Source organism: Scyliorhinus canicula, chromosome 23 (genome assembly GCF_902713615.1).
Source record: "Scyliorhinus canicula chromosome 23, sScyCan1.1, whole genome shotgun sequence".
In the NCBI taxonomy this organism is placed as follows: domain Eukaryota; kingdom Metazoa; phylum Chordata; class Chondrichthyes; order Carcharhiniformes; family Scyliorhinidae; genus Scyliorhinus; species Scyliorhinus canicula.
In genome coordinates this window covers 24,246,684-24,269,675 of record NC_052168.1, presented here as the reverse complement: position 1 = coordinate 24,269,675, position 22,992 = coordinate 24,246,684, and the positions used below count along the sequence as shown (strand labels likewise).

The 22,992-nt window shown below is 46.3% G+C and overlaps 1 protein-coding gene across 4 annotated transcripts in view; it reads left to right on the top strand.

Moving 5' to 3' along the window:
- LOC119956443 (ankyrin repeat and fibronectin type-III domain-containing protein 1-like) overlaps positions 1 to 22,992 on the top strand; it is a 320,281-nt gene that overhangs the window by 5,788 nt on the left and 291,501 nt on the right. For 3 of the 4 annotated variants that reach the window (XM_038783684.1, XM_038783685.1, XM_038783680.1), the window contains exon 2: positions 3,561 to 4,851. The exons of the other annotated variant lie outside the window; for it this stretch is intronic. The gene's annotated coding sequence lies outside the window, so the exon portion shown is untranslated. The remainder of the gene's footprint in view (positions 1 to 3,560; positions 4,852 to 22,992) is intronic. 4 annotated transcript variants of the gene reach the window in all.

The window sequence follows — 22,992 nt, the reverse complement described above, 5'->3', positions numbered from 1 at the left end:
GTGACTGACTCCCTGTCTTCCCGCTTCGCTGTGTAGAATCTGTACCTAAGCAAAATGAGGGATGGTTTTGGGTCGTAGTGCTCTTTCACCAATTCCGTTACTTCTTGGAAAGTTTTCGTGTCCGGCGCATCGGGATAAGTCAGACTACGTATAATGGCGAAAGCTGAGGGTCCACACGCCGACAGCAGGATAAGCCATCTCCTTTCGTCCGTCAGTATATAATTTGCCCGGAAGAAGTAACACATTTTCTCCACATACTGGGACAAGTCCTCAATAGCCGGGTCGAATGCCTCTAACCTCCCAAAAAACGGCATTTTTAAAATGGCAAGGCTTACCCTCCGAGTGCGGCAGCTGGTCTCCGCAAAATTCTTAGTTTACCTCGTCGACACTGTAGTAATCCACAGGAGGCAGGAGTTCCGTCACCACACCAATATTTATTTATAATAACGATATTACAGGAGCAGCTACAAACAGTGCTGCTAGCAGTCCAGTCAACTTAAGACTGGCTCACAAAGGTGCTTATATGGGCCCCTCAACGAGCTATCATTGAGGGAGCTCATACTCCAATTGGCCAACCAATAAAGCCAATTGGAGTTCATTACACCATGTCTGCATGGGTTTCCTCCGGGTGCTCTGGTTTCCTCCCACAAGTCCCGAAAGACATGCTTGTTTGGTAAATTGGACAGTCTGAATTCTTCCTCAGTGAACCCGAACAGGTGCCGGAATGTGGCGACTAGGGGATTTTCACAGTAACTTCATTGCAGTGTTAATCTAAGCCTACTTGTGACACCAATAGATTATTATCATTTTGCAGAAACATACAAGCCTACAAAAAGGAGCAGGAGTAGGCATTCAGCCCTTCAAGCCATTTTTAATAAGATCTGACAGTACCCTCAAATCTGTGTCCTGCCTGCCCTCGATAACACATCATCACGCTTACCAAGAATCTATCCACCTCTGCCTAAAGAGCATTCAACAACTCTGCTTCTCCACCTTTTCAGGAAGAGAGTTCCAAAGATTCAGGATGCTCTGAGAGAAAGAATTTTGCCTCATCTCTGTGAAAACAGGCCATTCGGCCAACCAGACCAAGTCAGTAAATGAACGCAAACAAATTGATATTCAAAACTAATTAAATTTCTATGACAATGTAACAAAGCTGAGCTTTTTCTCACTTATATTTAAACACCGACTTTTAATTTGATCCACAGGTAAGACTCCTTTTCTCTTCTGAAAGCAGACTATTTCATTATCTTCTATTCATATATTCTGGCACATTCTGAGCCATCTGCGCATCCCCTCAGCCTCATTTCTTATTCACTGGCGAAGAGACATGGGTTACTGTGTAACCCTCCCACACATGTAACCCTTACCTTATCCAGCACAGTTTTATGAGACATACCCACCAATTTATTTTTGTAGAATTACAGAACTGGCGCAGCCTACATTGTTCTGTCAAATATGTAATTTATAGATTTATATAATGAGCTTCCTATTAGATCTGCAGATGTTGCCTTCCTCCAGTGAAAATGTCATACAACGTGATGATATGGAAACCAGCACTGTTACTCCCCCACACTGAATAATGATATCTAGCTGTCTTTAGAATAGTTATACCAAGCATATAGCTGACTAGGCAGAATGGAACTACTGCAGGCAATAATCCCACATTTGTTTATTTCTGTTATTAATTATTGGGGTATGGGTGTCCTTGGTTAGGCCATTGCTATTTGCCTTTCATTTCAAGGGGTGGATAGGCTGCTAATCAAATGGGCTACTTTGCCTTGGGTGGTGTTGAGCTTCTTGAATGGTGCTGCAGCTATATCCATCTATGCAAGAGGAGAATATGTCATCGCACTCCTGACATGTGCCTGGCAGTTGGTGGACAGGTTTTTTTAGGAAATTAGATGAGTCGTTGTCACAGAATGCCCAACATCTGAACTGTTTTCATAGCCAGAGAGGTCTTGGTCAATGGCAACTTCTAGGATGTTGAATTAAATGATGGTAATGCAAAATGAATGTCATGGGGAGGTGGTTCGACTCGCTCTTGTAGGAGCTGGTCATTGCCTGGATCTTATGTGACTCGAGTGATACTTTCCACTTCTTACCCCAATCCGGGATGTTGTTCAGGTCTTTCTGCTTGAGGGAGTGGAGCATTTAATTATCTGGGGAACTGCAAATGAAGCTGAACACTGCTTCTTCTATGATGATCAATGATGACTTGCTTCCACTTGTGCAGTGACAACCTAAAAAATGTTCTGACTCTTTAAAACTACTCTGCTTATTATGCTGTTATATTCTTAACATAAGAAATAGGAGCAGGTGGCCATTCAGCCCTCGAGCAATCTTCGCCATTCAGTACGTTCATGGCCCAATCTAACTGAGCCCTTAACTCCGCTTTCCTGCCTGTTTGACTCAATGGTCAATTAAAAATCAATCAACTTAGCTTTCAGTATACGTAATGATCCAGCCTCCACTGCTGTCTGTGAGTGGTTAGCCAAACACAACCAAACAAGGGTTGGGGGTAATATATTAGCTTGGATAGAGGGTTGGCTAACCAGCAGAAAGCAAAGAGTTGAGGATAAGTGGATCTTTTTCTGGTTGGCAAGTTGTAACTGGTGGTGTGCCTCAGGGTTCGGTCCTCAGGCCCCAACTATTTACAGTCTGTCTTAATGACTTGGATGCTGGGATAGAATGCACTATAACCACATTTGCACACAACACTAAAATAGGTGGGAAACCAAGTGGCTATGAGGAAATATGACAATTACAAATGGATACAGGGATAGTGAGCCAAAATTTGGCAGATGGAATTTAAGGTGAATAAGTGTGAGGTTATCCACTTTGATTGGAGGAATAAAAAGGCAATTTATAATCTAAATGGAGAGAAGCTTCAAAACGCTTTGATGCAGAGGGTTTCCTCATGCACAAATCGTAGAAAGTTAGTATGCAGGTGCAGCAGGTAATAACAGAGCTGCCAACTAGTACGGAGTTTCGATATTTCATATGGAAAATCAATTAGAAAACGTAAATACGATTTGTCATGGTGAAATACAGAATCGGGAAATTTACAGGAACCCAGTGTGGGGGAAAGATAATGCTGCGTTATTTAAACCATCATAAACAACCATTGTTAAAATCAATAAGCAAAGTATTGTTGGGGCGGTAGGGTGTCTCTTGTCTAATTCTGACTGATCTTTCTTTTTTGGGAGTTGGGCGTTCACCGCACCGCCTTTTACGATTAACAGCCATTCTGGCTCGTGGTGCAACTGCGCAGTGCCAGCGAGGCCGGTCAGTTGCCCTTGGGAATGAGGCAGGAGTGACGCATGTGCGGGGAAGGAGATGGGCAGGGAACATGCGCTCGGGCTGGATGGAGCATAGGAGCGACTTTCTGACAATGTGGTGCGTGTTACAGTGTGCTCCCATTTTCAAAGGCATTTGTAATGGGACCCAGTCCTAGTTCAAGGAGGATGAGAGTGGGTTGGGGTGGGGTAGTGGGGGAGGGTAACCAGAAATCTTTGTTTGATATTCGTGATTTTCAATACTCTGCTCCCATTTTGCAGAATTACAGAAGGGCTTCCAGTGCAAAAGGAAGGCATTCAGCCCATCCCCGTACTGACGCCATAGTGAAGTTTGAGTGGAAGAAAACCCATGAAATATTGAGCAGCGATGACGACTTTGTTATCTGGTGCTAAATCTAGGAAACAGACTTTCAAGAAAGACTATACATCAAGATGGTCCTATATTGTACAATCGAGAAGGATGAATAAACTGTACGATGTAACGTCTGCTCATTGGACTTCAGTATCACTCACAGAGATGCAAATGACACACAGGCACATATACGGTCCAAGAAACATCATGCTGTGGCACAAGTTTTGGAAAGTACCTGCGACATCAAATATTTAATGCAGCAGAAAGACTGCTCAGCCATAAGAGCAGAAATTTTGATGACACATTTCCTGATTGAGCGCAATGTGGCATTTCCGGTTGCCAATCATTTGACTGATCTTGGGGAGATTATGTGTCTGGACATGTTCTATTGCTTCTAAGTTTGCTTCACTCCAGACCAAGACAACAGCAATTGCCAAGACTCTAGGCCATGAGACGAAAGGTAACATCCTTGAGAAAATGAGGCAAACCCCTCTCTCCATATCAACCAATGGGAGGTCTGATAGTGGTGGAGAGGAACAACTCTACCCTACCATTTTCTGGTTCTTTGACACAGATGTGATCAGTATGCTACTTGAAATAGCAACAACGAAAAAGAGATCAAGTGGCAAAGACATTTTCCAACTTCTGGACAATGTTCTTAAGGAATGCACCATTCCTCCGAAAAACATGATGTGCTTTTCTGCCGACAATGCAGCAGTGATGATTGGAACCCACAATTGTGTCGCTTCCTTTGTGAAGAAAGAAAACCCAGATTATTTTCATTCTTGGATGTCCATGCCACCTTCTTCATCTGGCTGCAGAAAAAGGGGCAAGTCAGTTGCCATTCTCTCCAGTGGACTTGCTCGGACCAGTCTACTACTACCTTGAGAAGTCTAGCAAGCGCCACAAAAGAGTTCAAGAAAATACAAACATTGAACAATCTAGAAAATCACAGAATACTCAAACATGTCTGCATGAGGTGGGGGTTGTCCTCGGAAAGAGCACCAGACAGATTTCTGGATCAATGGTCTGGATTGCAAGAGTACTGCTCCTAAGAAGCAGAATCTGAGAAAGGAGAAAGAAAGAATGAAGGGGGCTTGAGAGACACTAAGCAGCTGAAGGTTGACATTTCTGGAAAGGCGTCTACCAAGCCCCCAGCGGCAGAGACCAAGGAGAATGCTCAACCTCCACACACACAAGGTAGTGTTACATGTAGCACATCATCTACAACACGACATTGTTTGCAGGAACTAAAACCAGCATTCATGTTGTGAAAGCAAAGAGTGGTTGTCTGGTTTCAGCTGCTGTCAGGAAACAGGCCCTTGCAACAGTCAGACCCAAAAAGACCAGCGCAGAATCTGTTCAGAAAACAGCTTTCTTGTCTGAAGCTTTTTCCCAGGGTGGAAGAGTCAATGACTAGGGGACATTGGTTTAAGGTGCAAGGGGCAAAGTTTAAAGAAGATGTGCAAGTTAGGGTTAGGGATTTTTTTTACACAGAGGGTAGTGGTTGCCTGGAACTCTTTGCCGGAGGAGGTGGTGGAAGCAGGGACGATAGTGACGTTTAAGGGGTTTAATCGGAATAGAGGGATACAGACACCTAAGTTTGAAAGTTTTAGGTTAGACGGGTGCTACCAGCACGGTAGCATGGTGGTTAGCATCAATGCTTCACAGCTCCAGGGTCCCAGGTTCGATTCCCGGCTGGGTCACTGTCTGTGTGGAGTCTGCACGTCCTCCCCGTGTGTGCGTGGGTTTCCTCCGGGTGCTCCGGTTTCCTCCCACAGTCCAAAGATGTGCGGGTTAGGTGGATTGGCCATGCTAAATTGCCCGTAGTGTAAGGTTAATGGGGGGATTGTCGGGTTACGGGTATGTGGGTTTAAGTAGGGTGATCATTGCTCGGCACAACATCGAGGGCCGAAGGGCCTGTTCTGTGCTGTACTGTTCTATGTTCTATGTTCTATGTGTGCGTGGGTTTCCTCCGGGTGCTCCGGTTTCCTCCCACAGTCCAAAGATGTGCGGGTTAGGTGGATTGGCCATGCTAAATTGCCCGTAGTGTCCCAAAAAGTAAGGTATGGGGGGGTTGTTGGGTTACGGTATAGGGTGGATACGTGGGTTTGAGTGGGGTGATCATTGCTCGGCACAACATCGAGGGCCGAAGGGCCTGTTCTGTGCTGTACTGTTCTATGTCTATGTCTATGTTGCTCGTTATGCTCTCTCCTTAATTTGCTCTGTTTTAATTATGCTTGCTCAAGAGTCGCCAGGTATCTTTCTGATACCGCCACAAGGGTCAAAACCGAATACTGATCAAAGACTCAATACACCAGTTAGTAAGTTTGAAATCAGTGCACATTTATTTACACACACAGCCAATTATACTCATGCACAAACTCTACTCACTAAACTACAACTACTACTAAAAACCTATACTTAGCTTCGGTTGCCCACTCAGTCAGAGGAACAATGGCCGTTGTCTGGTTCTGAGGCTGATGGCATCGAACTTGTATAGAATAGTAGCTAGGAGCGCCTATCTCGTAGCGTGAGTTGACTTTAGACTTACTTAGTGGGTCTCTCGTCGCTGAGAGCCAAGGCCAAGATGATGAAGATGAAGAAGAGGACGATCTGTCTTGGGGGCTCCTTTTTATACCCCAAAGGGGCTCGCGCTCTTTTGGGTGGTCCTTGAACTTGGCCCCAATTAATTGGACCATGTCCTAATCATCTGTATTGATTTTCTCCAAGAAAGGGGTAGTTGCTTGATCGCTGGGCGGGCCCTAGGTGACCGTTGGCCTGCCTTTGTTTTAGTCTTCACTGGTGCCGGGGAGTCTGCTCTGGTATCGTTTGCTTAAATGTTTCTCTTTTGTCCCCAGAGATAGCTCATTACGATGCTAATGGCTTGTAGTATTGGTCTTGTCTGGGAGCTGCAAACTCCAATCCACAGACAAACCTTGCACCTGCTTGTTTTCTTAGCATTGTCCAATTTTCCCTTTACTCTCTGCAAGTGTCCATTTTGAAATCGGGACATGGCCTCCCCAGGTGGCTACACTCCCTCCTTGTGATCCTCAATGCGAAGCGTGAAGGATCACATTACCGCGTCGTCTTCATTCTCTGACCAAGCGGGGCACCCATGACTAGGCTCTACACCGACCTATACTATGCAACACAATTTTACCTAAATCATTTTAAATACATACATCATCAAAAAAAAACTCTACGGGGCGCTATGGCATTAAGGCATGCATTACAAAATAAAAAAACTGGAACCTCTAACTATTCTCAATAAACTATTCTCTCAAACAATTGAAAAATATCCTAACATCTTAACTGTACAAAGATAGCAGCATTAAAATTTCTCTGGCTTGGCAGTCAAGCACTGAGATCACACTTGTTTATTGAGACAAACGATCACACACAAAGAAAAAAAACGGATGCACTTTAATCCATGTCAAGGGGTTCGAGGGTCTGGTGAAATCCAAAAATAGGGGGTCTAAATCTGTATACCGGGGTGCGAGAGCAGTAGGCTCTCCTTCGCCATTTTCTCATTCTAATGGTCTGCACGACTCTGCAAAGTATCGCCAGTGCTAAGACTGCTTCTACAACATATGAAAGTGAATACCAAGTGATAAACTTATCACACCAGGTCGGAGTACTGTTGACTGTCGCAGGGCTCTGTGTACTGCAGGGGAGGAAATCATTGACGGCCTGTGGGGTAGGGGTGAGGGGGTTAGTGTCCGCGCGCAACCAAAGGGATCCCGCTAAGATCCATGTGACAAAAATGGAGGTCGTCTTCAGCTTTCTTCTCTTCTTCTTTTCTTCTCTTCTTGGAGTCTTTGAGTTTCAGGAATCCTGTGAACACAAGCATAATACCTGTTATTATCTTGCTTAAGATCTCGTGTGTTTGTCTGTCTGTCCTTTATTGCCAATTAACCCTTTATAATTGGTCACCATCTGTAACTCCCTCATTTAAAAAAAAAACCGAATTGCAGCCTGTGCGATTTACCATCCCAATGTTTGTAGATGGAAATAGCATGAGGAAAGCAACCTAAGGGTCGCTGTGAAACAAACCAAAAAATGTTTGAACTGAAAGAGCCAAAATGGGGTGCGTATGGGCCGCGGCGCATAAGAAATGGATGGAATCCCCGGGTAGAACATAGAACGATACAGCGCAGTACAGGCCCTTCGGCCCACGATGTTGCACCGATATGGGAAGTCAAAAACTAAAGGCCATCTAACCTACACTATGCCATTATCATCCATATGCTTATCCAATAAACTTTTAAATGCCCTCAATGTTGGCGAGTTCACTACTGTTGCAGGCAGGGCATTCCACGGCCTTACCACTCTTTGCGTAAAAAACCCACCTCTGACCTCTGTCCTATATCTGTTACCCCTCAATTTAAGGCTATGTCCCCTCGTGCTAGCCACCTCCATCCGCGGGAGAAGGCTCTCACTGTCCACCCTATCTAATCCTCTGATCATTTTGTATGCCTCTATTAAGTCACCTCTTAACCTTCTTCTCTCTAACGAAAACAACCTCAAGTCCATCAGCCTTTCCTCATAAGATTTTCCCTCCATACCAGGCAACATCCTGGTAAATCTCCTCTGCACCCGTTCCAAAGCTTCCACGTCCTTCCTATAATGAGGCGACCAGAACTGCACGCAATACTCCAAATGCGGCCGTACCAGAGTTTTGTACAGCTGCAACATGACCTCGTGGCTCCGGAACTCAATCCCTCTACCAATAAAGGCCAACACACCATAGGCCTTCTTCACAACCCTATCAACCTGGGTGGCAACTTTCAGGGATCTATGTACATGGACACCGAGATCCCTCTGCTCATCCACACTACCAAGAATTTTACCATTAGCCAAATATTTTGCATTCCTGTTATTCTTTCCAAAGTGAATCACCTCACACTTCTCCACATTAAACTCCATTTGCCACCTCTCAACCCAGCTCTGCAGCTTATCTATGTCCCTCTGTAACCTACAACATCCTTCCGCACTGTTTACAACTCCACCGACTTTAGTGTCGTCTGCAAATGTACTCACCCAACCTTCTGCGCCCTCCTCTAGGTCATTTATAAAAATGACAAACAGCAACGGCCCCAGAACAGATCCTTGTGGTACGCCACTCGTAACTGAACTCCATTCTGAACATTTCCCATCAACCACCACCCTCTGACTTCTTTCAACTAGCCAATTTCTGATCCACATCTCTAAATCACCCTCAATCCCCAGCCTCCATATTTTCTGCAATAGCCGACCATGGAGAACCTTATCAAACGCTTTACTGAAATCCATATACACCACATCAACTGCTCTACCCTCGTCTACCTGTTCAGTCACCTTCTCAAAGAACTCGATAAGGTTTGTGAGGCATGACCTACCCTCCACAAAACCATGCTGACTATCCCTAATCATATTATTCCTATCTAGATGATTATAAATCGTATCTTTTATAATTCTCTCCAAGACTTTACCCACAACAGACGTGAGGCTCACCGGCCTATAGTTACCGGGGTTATCTCTACTCCCCTTCTTGAACAAAGGGACCACATTTGCTATCCTCCAGTCCTCTGGCACTATTCCTGTAGCCAATGATGACCTAATAATCAAAGCCAAAGGCTCAGCAATCTCTTCCCTGGCTTCCCAGAGAATCCTAGGATAAATCCCATCAGGCCCCGGGGACTTATCTATTTTCACCTTGTCCAGAATTGCCAACACTTCTTCCCTACGCACCTCAATGCCATCTATTCTAATAGCCTGGGTCTCAGCATTCTCCTCCACAACATTATCTTTTTCCTGAGTGAATACTGACGAAAAGTATTCATTTAGTATCTCTCTTATCTCCTCAGCCTCCACACACAACTTCCCACCACTGTCCTTGACTGGCCCTACTCTTACCCTAATCATTCTTTTACTCTTGACATACCTATAGAAAGCTTTTGGGTTTTCCTTGATCCTACCTGCCAAAGACTTCTCATGTCCCCTCCTTGCTCGTCTTAGCTCTCTCTTTAGATCCTTCCTCGCTTCCTTGTAACTATCAAGCGCCCCAACTGAAACTTCACGCCTCATCTTCACATAGGCCTCCTTCTTCCTCTTAACAAGAGATTCCACTTCTTTGGTAAACCACGGTTCCCTCGCTCGACCCCTTCCTCCCTGCCTGACTGGTACATACTTATCAAGAACACGCAATAGCTGTTCCTTGAACAAGCTCCACATATCCAGTGTGCCCAACCCTTGCAGCCTAGACGGTATGTGCTCTACCCGAGCGTAGCTGACCAGAGGGTGGGTCCTCAGGCAGGGCGGGGACCAGTGCTGTTTCTCCACTGCCTGAGCAACCGTCAAGAACGGGTACTAATGTGATCGTCGTGGGGGGTTGCGGTAATGCCTCTTCCGTCGAATCAGAAGAGCAGTTATGAACCGATGTCTGAGCAAGTTCTCAGAGGTTTCTGCGGATAAGCTAGTCAGTTGTCCGTGGACAAACGTGTTCCATTAACTGCCAGAGGGCGTTAAAGGAGTAGTGGCACGGGGCTGGGAAAACGTGCAAATTCTAAACAATCAACACTTAACAAAAACACAAACAACAAACATGCAACAAACATTGTGCAGGTTCCATCAGAAAGGACACCGTATCTCTCTATCGGTTCCTTTTTAACCATCATCTGGACACCTCAGTTTTCAGTAGCGAACAGAGTCACAAAGGGATTCGTAAGGTGGGAGTCAGACTCAATGTCATCATCTTCTCCCGGCTGCCATACTCTCGACTGGAGTAACTTTGCCAAAGCTGCGTGGGGCGAATTGGGGTCCATCTCATCGTTCCAGATGAGTCTGAATGAATTGTCTCGGTGCCAGAATTGTGTATCGATGTTAGCGCTACTGGGGTTCAATCCGTAATCGTCAGGCAGTGGGTCTGGGTCAGGGGCTTTGATGTAGATGATCTCAAAGGGGTCACTTGAATCATGCTCGGAATCGCTGGGAGTGGGGCCTGGTGCAGGGGGATAGTCATAACGTGGTGTGCTGTGGCTGTCGTCAGTGCTGTCGCAATCACTGTCGCTGTCACTGCTGGTTGGGGGCGGGGAGAGGCGGAGTCGTGTGTCTGGGGGCGGGGTTGAAGTTGTGTCTGAGGACGGGCTGGGCTGGCTGGGGGAGGGTAGGAATGCGTGTTCTGTGGGCGGGGCGTGCTTGTCTGCTGCTGCGAGCAGGATGTGGTGTGTGCAGTTATTCTGCGAGCCATAAGCCTTCAGCTGGTTTATGTGAAACCACGCAGACTTTCCATTAGGATATGTGATCTTGTATACAGAGGGTCTTACTTTGTCCGAAATGGAGTACGGACCTGAGAATTTCAGTGAAAGGAATGAACTTAGGTTGTATAGGGAAAGCATCACTTGCTGCCCAACTGCAAACTCAGTGGCGTGCAGTGTTTTATCGAAACAAGCCTTGCTCTGTTTCTTCCGTGTTCCCAGTCTCACAGCTGCTGCGAGTTGGACTGCTTTAACGTTCTCTACTAGCTTCTGTACAGCGTTGTCATGTGTGAGGGCTGTCACTGCGGGGCAGGCCAAATCCAATCCTAATAAATATTCTGTCCCTTTCATGGGGCGTCCGGTCATGAGAGTGTGTATCCTGTGGACGTGGATACCGTGTTTCTTAAAAACATTAATGCAAATGGCAGAACTGAATACCAGGTGCTATTATTCTGCTGAACAATTTTTCTGAGGGTGGCTTTTAATGTCCTATTCATTCGTTCGACGATACCACTTGACTGGGGGTGGTACGCAATATGAAACTTTTGAGGTGTACCGAAAATTGTGAGGACGTTTTTCATAACTCGTCCTGTACAATGAGAGCCTTGATCGGACTCTATACTTGCGGGGGAGTCCCCATCTTGTAAAGATGTGGTGGGTTAGGATTTTTGCGGTTGACTTTGCTGTATTCGTGCGTGATGGAAAAGCTTCCACCCATTTTGTGAAGGTGTCGATGACCACCAACACATACTTATATCCATTTCTGCAAGGGGGTAGGGGACCTATGAAATCTATCTGGAGATTAGTCCAGGGGCATTAACGGGGCGGGTATGACTAAGTTGAGCCTTCTTTGCATATCTGTCCTGATTATTCTGGGCACTGATCAAGCAATTCTCTATGTAGTGTGTCACGTCGGCTTTTGTTTTTCTTGTTGTGCTCAATGAGTGTCCCATGTGGATAATTTGAGTCATTGTCACAGTTATTGGTTCAAGTGTCCTTTGTGGTGTCTGTTATATTGAACGTTTCGTCTAGAGAATGGTGCGAATGATCTGATGTTGCATTGATGCTGGTGACATCAATCATTTGTGGTGGATTTGCTTCCTCTTCCTTGCTTCCTTGGTGCTCCTCTTCTGGAGTAATTTGTGGTGGATTTAATTAATCTCCTTTGCTTTCTTGGTGCTCATCTTCTGCAGTCAAGTTCTTCACGATTTCATTTTCTTGGTGGTCTTGGTGCTCCTCTTCTGGAGCCAAAATCTTCACGATTTCTATTGATGCGGTCTCTCTGGACTCTTGACGCTCCTCTTCTGGAGTCAAAATCATGGTTTCCATTGACGTGGTCTCACTGGACTCTTGGTGCTCCTCTTCTGGAGTCAAAATCTGCATGGTTTCTATTGCCGTGGTCTCTCTGGACTCTTGGGCGGCCCTACTCTGTGCTTCTGTACAGACGAGCTGAGAACTGTCAGTCTCGCTGTGATCCTGCACCTCCTGTATGTCGAGTGTGATCACCTTGTCACTCTTTTCGCATGCAGTGGGTGGATTTACATTGTCTTCTTCTTGATTATGTGAGCTTGGTAGACTTTCATAGTCTGCTTGCGGTTGCTCAGAAACGGCGGGTTGACCTTCATGGTCTTGTTCATGCATGGTGTTCGCCAGGGAGTGTTTGCTTGCTTCCATTTTGGAGTCTTTTAACAAGCTGTCTGTGGAAGCTCGCATCACTCTCTTTGTGGAGTCTTTCATCACTCTCACTGTGGAGCCTGTCATCGCTCTCCCTGTGGAGTCTCTCTGTGCTCTCTGTGTGGCGTTGTCTTCGTCTTGGGTATTGCTGTCATCCAATGTATTGACGATCTGCCATGGCACCATGGTGTTGGATTCATCTACCATGAGTAGATTCGTGTTGAGCTTTGCGACCGTGTCGCTGATGCTGTGATCAGCATATCCGAATAACTCAGCCATGTCTGAGTAGTATTGTTCGAAAAACAAATCATCTTTTTTTGCTTCGGGTTTGCCTCGTTGTCTTCATCATTTTTTGCATATCCGAATAACTCAGCCATGTCTGAGTAGTATTGTTCGAAAAACAAATCATCTTTTTTAGTTTTGGATTTTTTTTTGTTCTCTTCACTTTGGGTGGTGCAGACTGCTTTTTCCAGGGTGTTGTGAGAGTTATTTTCAACTGCTGGTTTAAGTTCAGGCGTTTTTCTGTCTTCTGAGACAAGAAAATTTGGTTTTACAGCTTTAAGTATCTTGTTTTCAATTTTTGGGCATTTCCCTTTTAAGTGGGCGTGGTCAGGATCCTCAGACGTCATGACGCTCGTGACGTCATGCGTAGGAATCGATTGCGCATGCGCAAATCGGCCTTCCTTTAATGTGCGGTTTTGTGTCCACTGCAGAACGCAAAACGGGTGATTGTAACTGCGCATGCGCGGCTTCTGTTTCCTGCGCAGATTTTCGTCCTTTGTCCCCCAGAGACTGTAAAATGTGCTCCGACGCCATTTTACAGCGGATTTCAGCGTTTCTTTTCCCTGAAAAGTGTAAGTTACCTTTTCCTTTCGATCTAGACTGGATTTCAGCGTTTTGCCTTTGTGAAAAATTCAAGTTACTTCTTCCTTTTGATCTCAACTGGATTTCAGCGTTTTGTGTCTGTGAGAAGTTCAAGTTACTGTTTTGTCTTTGTGAAAAATTCAAGTTACTTCTTCCTTTTGATCTCAACTGGATTTCAGCGTTTTGTCTATGTGAGAAGTTCAAGTTACTGTTTCCTTTTGATCAGTACTTTTCACTCGCAATTTCTAGACTGAACCCTTTCTGTTCTGATAGTGATTGTTTGAGTTTTGCATCACTCAGTCTCTGTGCAGTTTGTCCTCTGAGCATACAGTGCTGTTCAATTTTTTTTAGTATTATTTGTAAGTTGTTGCTGTCTTCAGCTTTTGAGTATTTAAAGCCATTATATACTTTTCGAGCTGCATGTCCTGCGATGAGCAGTGCTATTTTCATTTCGTCTGAGGCTGCTGCTAAATCATTAACTACGATATATATATCGAACACTTGTTTAAATCTTTTCCAGACATTACTTTCATTATCGGTTAGGTCCAGCTGAGGTGGGGTTCCAACCCACATCATCGAATAAGCGAGGTCTTCCCAAGCCCAATGCCCGGTAGGAGTTCTTCTTGCCATTCTGGTCTTTCTGTGTCTGCAGCTGAGTTGTCTTGTAGTAAGCATCTGAAGTCACTCCTTGGTACCATGTGTTGTTCCTTGTGTCTTAATAAAGCTCGTAGTCTCAAAGTTGGAGAAGATGCTTTATTGTGAATTTGTTCTGTCTTCAGAGCTTAACTTACAGCTACCTCAAATGCTGCCTGCCTGTCCTGCTGCCAAGTCCCCCTTCTGTGAAGTGTGTCCTCACTTCCTGTCCCTCTGTATTTATAGCTCTCCTGTGCTCCCTCTAGTGCTTGCTCAGTTGTATTACATCTACACTGATACACAATCACCACAGGCTAAAGTGGGTTCAATTTCCTGGTGTCGATGATTGTCATGGAACTGACAAATGAGCTGGTTCCTGTCCTGCTTTGGAACTACATAAACGCTGTCTTTCAGAATCACACCGTCATGTGTGGTTATAGAATTCTTAAACTTGTCATAAGGGGCTGGGAAGGATCCCTTTAAAACTTCCCTGAGTTTCTCATCCTGTTTCTGAGCCTGGGCTAAATCCTGTATGTCGGTCTGTGAGACCTGAACGGCGTGTACTGGGATGCTTTCGGGGGGTTCCAAAAATAACCTTGTAGAAGATAGAACAGTACAGCACAGAACAGGCCCTTCGGCCCTCGATGTTGTGCCGAGCAATGATCACCCTACTGAAGCCAACGTATCCACCCTATACCAGTAAACCCCCCAATTAACCTTATTTTTTCGGACACTAAGGGCAATTTATTACAACCAATCCACCTAACCCGCACATCTTTGGACTGTGGGAGGAAACCGGAGCACCCGGAAGAAACCCACGTACACACGGGGAGGACGTGCAGACTCCGCACAGACAGTGACCCAGCTGGGAACTGAACCTGGGACCCTGGAGCTGTGAAGCATTTATGCTAACCACCATGCTACCGTGCTGCCCACTAGAACCTGCCTTCACTAGGGCGTCTGCTTTAACATTACCAGGGGGAGAAGAACGGCGGTGACTGCGGACTTTAACAATGCCATATTTCCGGTCCTTTGCCTGCTTTAAAATATGGCGGAGTAATGGGGCTGAGGGTAGGGGTTTTCCGTCTGCGGAAAGAAATCCTCTTGTTTCACACAGGGGTAGGAATTCCGTGAGACTATTACAGACATACAAGCTGTCCGAATAGGTGTCTGCTGGGGTGGGGAACGAGTCGGGGTGGTCTATATATGCTTTCGCTGCCAGTTCTGCTGCCTGCGAGCCTAAGTGCCCTGGCAACTTTAGGGAAATCTCTTCTAGGGCGCGTCCCTGCATGTCCACTACATAAATGCCGCAACCTGTTATTCGTTTGCCATTCAAAACTGTGGAGGAGCCATCCGCATAAATTTTCAGGGGTGCGCACGTGTCTGTGGGCTGGGGTCTCTGTGGTGTACTGCCTATTTTCCTGGGAGGTGTCTTCGGAATGAATGGGCCTGTGTTGTGCTGTGTGGAGATAATCTCACATTCATGAGGGGTGCCTGGGTACTATAAATTGTCTGCAAGGAAAGTGTGGGTCTTTGTTCGTTTAACTGTGATGTCCCTTCCCTGCAAAAGAAGGGTTCAATGTGCTGCTCGGATTTGGCTGACTGTGCCATCTTTAAGTCGGCCGTCTAACAAAAGCTGTGTTGGGGTGTGTTCAGTGAGGATGATGATTGAGTCCTGTTATGTATGCAAAGTATTGTACTGCCCAAAAAACTGCGAGCAGGTGCCTTTCACAGGCAGAAAATCCTTGCGCGACAGGGTCTAAAACTCATGAGGCGTATGCCACGGGTCGTAACTGGTCATGGCGTTCCTGGAGAAGCACAGCCGAAAGGGTTTGGTCGGTGCTTGCTACTTCGATAGCGAACGGGGATAGGGGGTCTGGGACCTGTAGTGCGGGAGCTGTGCTGAGTGCTCTTTTTAAGGCATCCACGCCATCTGTATGCTGCGGAAGCCATTTCCAAGGTGCCTTTTTCTTGAGAAGTTCAGATAGGGGCGCTGCTTTCGTGGCAAAATCGTCGATATGGTTTCGGCAGTAGCCAACCAGCCCTAAGAATGACCGGAGGGCTGAGACATTGTGGGGAAGGGGCAATTTGACGATTGAGTCAATTCTCTTTTGCTCGATCTCGCGTTTACCATGCGTGATAACTGTTCCCAAGTATATCACTTTTTCTTCCAAAATCTGGGCCTTTTTTGGATTTACCTTACATCCAACCTCTTTCAGGATTCCTAGGAGTTCTGCGAGAAGTGAAATGTGCTCTGCTTTTGTGTCTGTCTGCAGTAGCAGGTCGTCTACATACTGGACCAGACAATCGGGGCGGGAAAATTTTGCTAATCCATTTGCCAGCTGTCGGTGGACTATGGAGTGGGAGTTGTGGAAGGCACGTCCACGTATACTGTTGTCCTTTAAATGTGAATGCGAATTTGTACTGGTACGCTTTAGCCAATGGAATGGACCAAAAGCCGTTACTAATGTCCAAAACTGAAAAGAAACGTGACTGGAGTCCCTGTTTGAGCATGGTCTCGGGACTCGTGGCTACGGTGGGGGCTGCTGCTGGGGTTACTTTGCTCAGTTCCCGTTAATCAATGGTCAGTCGCCATGATCCATCCGGTTTCCTGACGGGCCAAATCGGGGCATTATTTGTGGAGGCTACTGATCTCAGTACGCCCTGGTCTAATAAACTGTCTATCACTTTTGAGGTTTCTCCCTCTGCTTCCTGGGTAAATCCCTACTGTTTCTGGGATCTGGGGTCAGGACCTGTAATCTGCACAGAGCCAGCCATTCTGCCACAGTCGTGCTTGTGCTGTGCAAATACTGCTTTGTGTTCTTGCAGGACTGCCCTAACCTGCCTATCTGTACTAATGGTTCACGGGTCGAACCAGAAGTCTCCTACGGAGCTCATCCTATTCTCATACTCTCCTACTGTGAGCGTGGCGGGGGCTCGTGCTGCCTTTGCCATTTTCCATACACATTTTTTGACTGGATCAAAGGAAAGGTTGTGGGAGCTCATAAAATCGATCCCTAAAATATGTTCTGCTGTGTGGGGCAGATCAACTAACACTATGGGGTGCTTGGTTGTTATGTTACCGATTTGTATCGCTATGGGGGCTGTGATGTGTCCCTGTTATAAGTGACCTGTAAAGCTGCTGAGTGTAATGGTGTCTGTTGTGGGCCATGTGTCCCTCTGGAACATCGTGGAGGAATTGAGTGTGGTGCGGGACCCTCCTGTGTCCCAAAGAAATTCTACGGGCTGACCCCGGACTTTGCCTGCAACGACCGGTCGACCGGACTTATCCCAAAGGGTGTCGCAGACCCAAGTTGGGGAGCCCGAACACCGTCAGTCTGTGCCGTTCATGTCTCCATTGTTTGAACGGGCGCGAACACTATGAATAGGCTTTGCCTTATTCCTATTTAGGGTGCCTGTCTGTTGGACTCTCTGTTGTTTCTGTGGCGCATTGCACTCTCGTGCAAAGTGTCCTAACTGTCCACAGTTATAACACTCCTGTGATTTGGGTTAGGGTGGGCTGTTCCTACTCTCATTTACCCATGCTGGGTTCTGGTGCGCTTTAACTGTATGCATGTCTGCATCTGCCTGCTCCTCTTCGGGTTTGTTAAATGTGGTTTTGCTGTGAACGGATAGCTCCCAAGCGCGGGACAACCTTTTCAAAACCCATTTCTCATTGTGGGCCTCATCTGAGGGGTCGTAATTCGCACAAGCTCTCTGCCCTGCCTCTGTTGCATGAGAGACCAGGATTCGAGTCAACTTGGCCATGTTATCTGTGGACAAATGGGCACAGGCTAATTCTCCAAAAACTGCTGTGAAGTGTATCCACAAGCATCCAGCAAACGTTGTGGGGTGCTCAGTTTTCTTTTGCCTACATCTGTTTAGGCCTTTTAACTGGTCTCCTCTGTTGTAGCTGGTCGCATCAAGGATCGTTTTGTGCATCTCTTGGAATGTGCCTCCTCCTACATTCTGTGGGTCGGGAAGGGCTGCCACGACTGAAGGGTCGAGGCTTAAACCTGTGAGCTTTACCTGCTCTCTCTCGTCCAGGCCGTACATGGTGGCCTGCTGTTTAACCTTCGCGAAAAATTGGTGGGGGTCTGAAGTGGGGAGGAACGGTGTAATTTTTCCACACGCGTCCTGTAATTGGGTCACGGTTAAGGGGGTTATGTGTGGTTACCGGGTTAAGGGGGATATGTTCTGCCTGTTCAGTGGGGGGTTGGGGTGCTCTCCTTTTCTGGGGTTTCTCCTGTGTACATGCTCCATGTATGTATCTATGGGCCGTTTCATTTAAATCCTGCCAATCGGGGCCGTTTTCCTGGTCTAATTGGGATCCGAATGTACTCTGAAATCTGTTCTGAACTGAAAGCAGGAATTGCAATTCTGCAATTTGCTTCTGGCACTTTGCGTGGTCTACAGAGCTCTGCTTTTGTTCCGTTGTGGAAGCATGGAGTGCTCGTAGGGCTGCTTTTAAGTCATTGCACCGTTTCTGCAATGTTTCTACCTGCTGCTCGGTTTCCTGTCTTACCAAGACCGCACTTTGTGTGTCCTGGTGGGCCTTATCGTACTGCGTCTGGAAGCTACTTAAGTGCGGAAGACAAGACTGGTGTGCCCTCTTGGCATCATCCACCTCTCTGTCCTTTGCTGCCAGCTTCTCTTTCAACTCTCTGTTCTCCTTCTCTAGCTCACTCACGTCTACCTTACTGGTTCTATCTCTCTCCTCTATCTCTCTACGGAGCATCCAAACGACCTCCTCTGTGCCTCGCAATTGTGCCAGACAGGACACGATTGCCATCGGCTTGCGTGCTTTTCCCAAGCTCTTCTTCTGGATCTCTGTCAGGTTCTCCCACCAAGTATGTCCTATACTCCCGGGACCTGTTTCCTCATTAGCGCAGAATTCACTCCAAAGGAGCCATCCTTTCCCTTTGAGTTATTTCCTAATTTCCTCTTCCCAAACGGGACACTGTCATACTCTACTGGTCGCTGCGACCTCGAATTCCTGGGGGATCATAAGGCGTTCCATTGCCTTCATTGCCATCTTTCCTATCTCTGGGTTCCCTACTGAATTTGGAACAGGGGGTGATAAAGCGGTGATGTAGACACGGGTACGGCTTAAGCTAATTTCTGGCCTACAAAACTCCCGACAGTTTTACGCAATAAAATCTGTCAGGTTTAGCTTATATCCCTGTTAGTACGCATGCATTAACACACTTCCGAATTCTGGAGGCTTGATCAGTATTGCTTAAACACTTGTGGTTTTTCTGTTTCCAATTGGATTTCCAATTCAAATTTTGGGTTCTCTCGGAGTGATGGGGCCAATTCTAAGTCGAGTCCCGTCAGATGTCGCCAGTAAATGTTGCTCGTTATGTTCTCTCCTTAATTTGCTCTGTTTTAATTATGCTTGCTCAAGAGTCGCCAGGTATCCTTTCGATACCGCCACAAGGGTCAAAACCCAATACTGATCAAAGACTCAGTACACCAGTTAGTAAGTTTGAAATCAATGCACATTTATTTACACACACAGTCAATTATACTCATGCACAAACTCTACTCACTAAACTACAACTACTACTAAAAGCCTATACTTAGCTTCGGGTGCCCCCTCAGTCAGAGGAACAATGGCCGTTGTCCGGTTCTGAGGCTGCTGGCATCGAACTTGTATAGAATAGTAGCTAGGAGCGCCTATCTCATAGCGTGCGTTGACTTTAGACTTACTTGGCGGGTCTCTCGTCGCTGAGAGCCAAGGCCAAGATGATGAAGATGAAGAAGAGAACGATCTGTCTTGGGGACTCCTTTTTATACCCCAAAGGTACTCCGCGCTCTTTTGGGTGGTCCTTGAACTTGGCCCCAATTAATTGGACCATGTCCTAATCATCTGTATTGATTTTCTCCAATAAAGGGCTGGTTGCTTGATCGCTGGGCGGGCCCTAGGTGACCGTTGGTGGCCTTTCTTTTAGTCTTCACTGGCGCCGGGGAGTCTGCTCTGGTATCATTTGCTTAAATGTTTCTCTTTTGTCCCCGGAGATAGCTCATTACTATTCTAATGGCTTGTAGTATCGGTCTTGTCTGGGAGCTGCAAACTCCAATCCACAGACAAACCTTGCACCTGCTTGTTTTCTTAGCATTGTCCAATTTTCCCTTTATTCTCTGCAAGTGTCCATTTTCAAATCGGGACGTGTCCACCCCAGGTGGCTATACGTGCAGCATGGTTGGCTCAGGTCTGGAGGGCCGAAGGGCCTATTCCTGTGCTGTACGTTTCTTTTTGCATGGCAGCAAGACTGACAATAGTAAAAGAGATGGAAAAAGCAACAGTTCAAGTGCTGGAGACAAGAAGAAGTCTCCCACAGCTAGCAACCCTGTTGCTAATAAAACACTGCAGCCAACTCAAGGCAAAGCTGCCAGGATTTATGTGAAGCTTTGTGACAGAAACACGCTGTGTTATGTCTTTCTTCGATATACACTTCAATAGGCTCAGTCTAGAGCTCCAAGAAAAAGCTCCCAAGATTCAGACTCTACATCAGACGTTGTTTGACTTTCTTCAGGACCTGCTGCTTCGCTTTGTGAAACCTGCTACAATTGCCAGGGTTACATTGCCAGCTAACTGCATGTACAAGGACAACTGCAATCTGAAGTCCAATGAAGACCTCATCATTGGTGGGCAAGCCAGACAGTTTCTCACAACGGAACACCTCACCTCACACGATAGGAGTAACTTCTACTCATTAGTATGAAAGGTTTATGTTACAGTGTGTGACTATGTCACCACCAGATTTCCCCTCAGAACAAATTGCTGCTACATGCAAGAGTGGCAAATCCAAGAGGGAGGATGGAGGCAAACTTTCCATCAGTTTGTTACTTTGAAAAGCGATTCTGTCGTGGAAGATGTCTGGATGATTTAGAAGCGGAATTTTCATAATTCCAGGTTGACACATTGAAAGGTATTGGATTAGACAGATAATCACAGAAAGTTTGCGTGGATGTCTCCCAGCTGAGGGGACAATCAACCAGTGAGCTGAAGTATCATCACCTTTCAAAAATCATGCTGGCGGACTCGTCAATCACACATAGTAACACCGAAGGTGAATGATCTTCAGTCTGGTCAGGAAGAACTCCAGTGATTTTCAGCCCAGTTCAGCCCAGAAAGTCTCCTCTCAAGCCGAGGGACAGTGCTGTCACAAAATGCAATTCAATGCAAAACTAATGCAAAACAAATACATATACATCCCTGAGCCTGAAGTAAACTCTGAAATTAAGTTGTGGTGTAGCTTGAATGACTATTCCTCATGATTGCAAAACTGTTTGGCAAATGCAACAGAACTGCAACAGTAAGCTGGTTGAAGGCCAATAAAATTACTCATGAAAGCAGGTGATTTCTTTTAGTGTAAGTACATATTCAGATCCACGCAGTCCATTTTGCAGGTACTTTCACATATCTTCTCCCCATCATTCAAGAAGGCCAGCCAAATTGTCAACACAATTGCATATACAGGGCCTACGATAAACTACATGTGGATGTGTCCTTTGAATTGTGAGCAGAGCAGAAATATTGTGTGATAAACTAACTTCCTTTAGCGGGGGGTTCTCTTCTCCGCGCCGGCCCCCAGGCAATATGGCGGAGCCCTATAGGGGTCCAGCACAGAAGGAAGAAGTGCCCCCACGGAACAAGCCTGCCAGCAGATCGGTGGGCCTCAATTGTGGGCCAGGCCACCGTGGCCTGGCCCACAATTGAGACCCACCGATCTGACCAAAAATAGACGGCCGCTTGGCCCATCAGGGCCCGGAGAATCGCCGGGGGGAGGCCGCTGCCAACGGCCCCGACCAGCGTGGCGGGAAACCCGGCCGATAAACGGTGCCGGAGAATACGGCAGCCGGCGTCGGGGCAGGATTCGCGCCTCCCCCCGGGGATTCTCTGACCCGGCGGGGGGTCGGAAAATCCCGCCCAGAATGTATCAAATTTTCCATGTATCATAATGCCAGTTAACCCTAAATTGAGTCGATCCTAAAGTATCACCAATATAAATGTTTATGCTTGTTTGAATAGTCAGATCACCGCAACTTGCCAGTTATTGACATTCGATACCCTATCACTGATAAGCAAATATGCCTGGTCACAGCGTATGTTCAGACAGTCTTCTAAATTTGCGTAGCTTGCACAAGGGTTGTGTACGTTAAAGCTCACGGTGGAAGATCAGTCAATTGACCATGTGTTTGACTGGCATTGTTTGTGTAAACCAGTCACAGGGTTGGGATTCCAATCCAGTGATCTCTAATCAAAGAACAAAGAAACATTCGGCACAGGAACAGGCCCTTCGGCCCTCCACGCCTGCGCAGACCATGCTGCCGGTCTAACCTAAAACCATCTACACATCCGGGGTCCAAATCCCTCTATTACCATCCTATTCATGTATTTGTCAAATGCCCCTTAAACGTTACTATCGTACCTGCTGCCACCACCGCCTCTGGCAGCGAGTTCCAGGCACTCACTACCCTGTGTAAAAAAACTTCCCTCGCACATCTCCTCTAAACTTTGCCCCTCGCACCTTAAACCTATGTCCCTCAGTAATTGACTCTTCTACCTGGGGAAAAAGCTTCTGACTATCCACTCTGTCCATGCCCCTCATAATTAGAAGACTTCACAAAACATTTTAATGCACCGTGCTGACCAGACCATTTTTGTCAAGAATGTCAGACTGAATGAATGACCTTGTCATAATGTTAACTATCTTTAATGGTATTCCTCTTTGAACGTAATATAAAAATGTGAATGCTTTGTTCACATTTTTCATTCTTAGGTTTACCGAATGTTTGAAACTTAATACGAAAACACCCACTCGTGATGATGTACGTGTAAAAGCAGGAGATTTACACTTTCCATTCCTGTTTTAGAAAAGTTGTTTGACCAATGATGTCAATAAGATGTTCAGTGTACAACAGG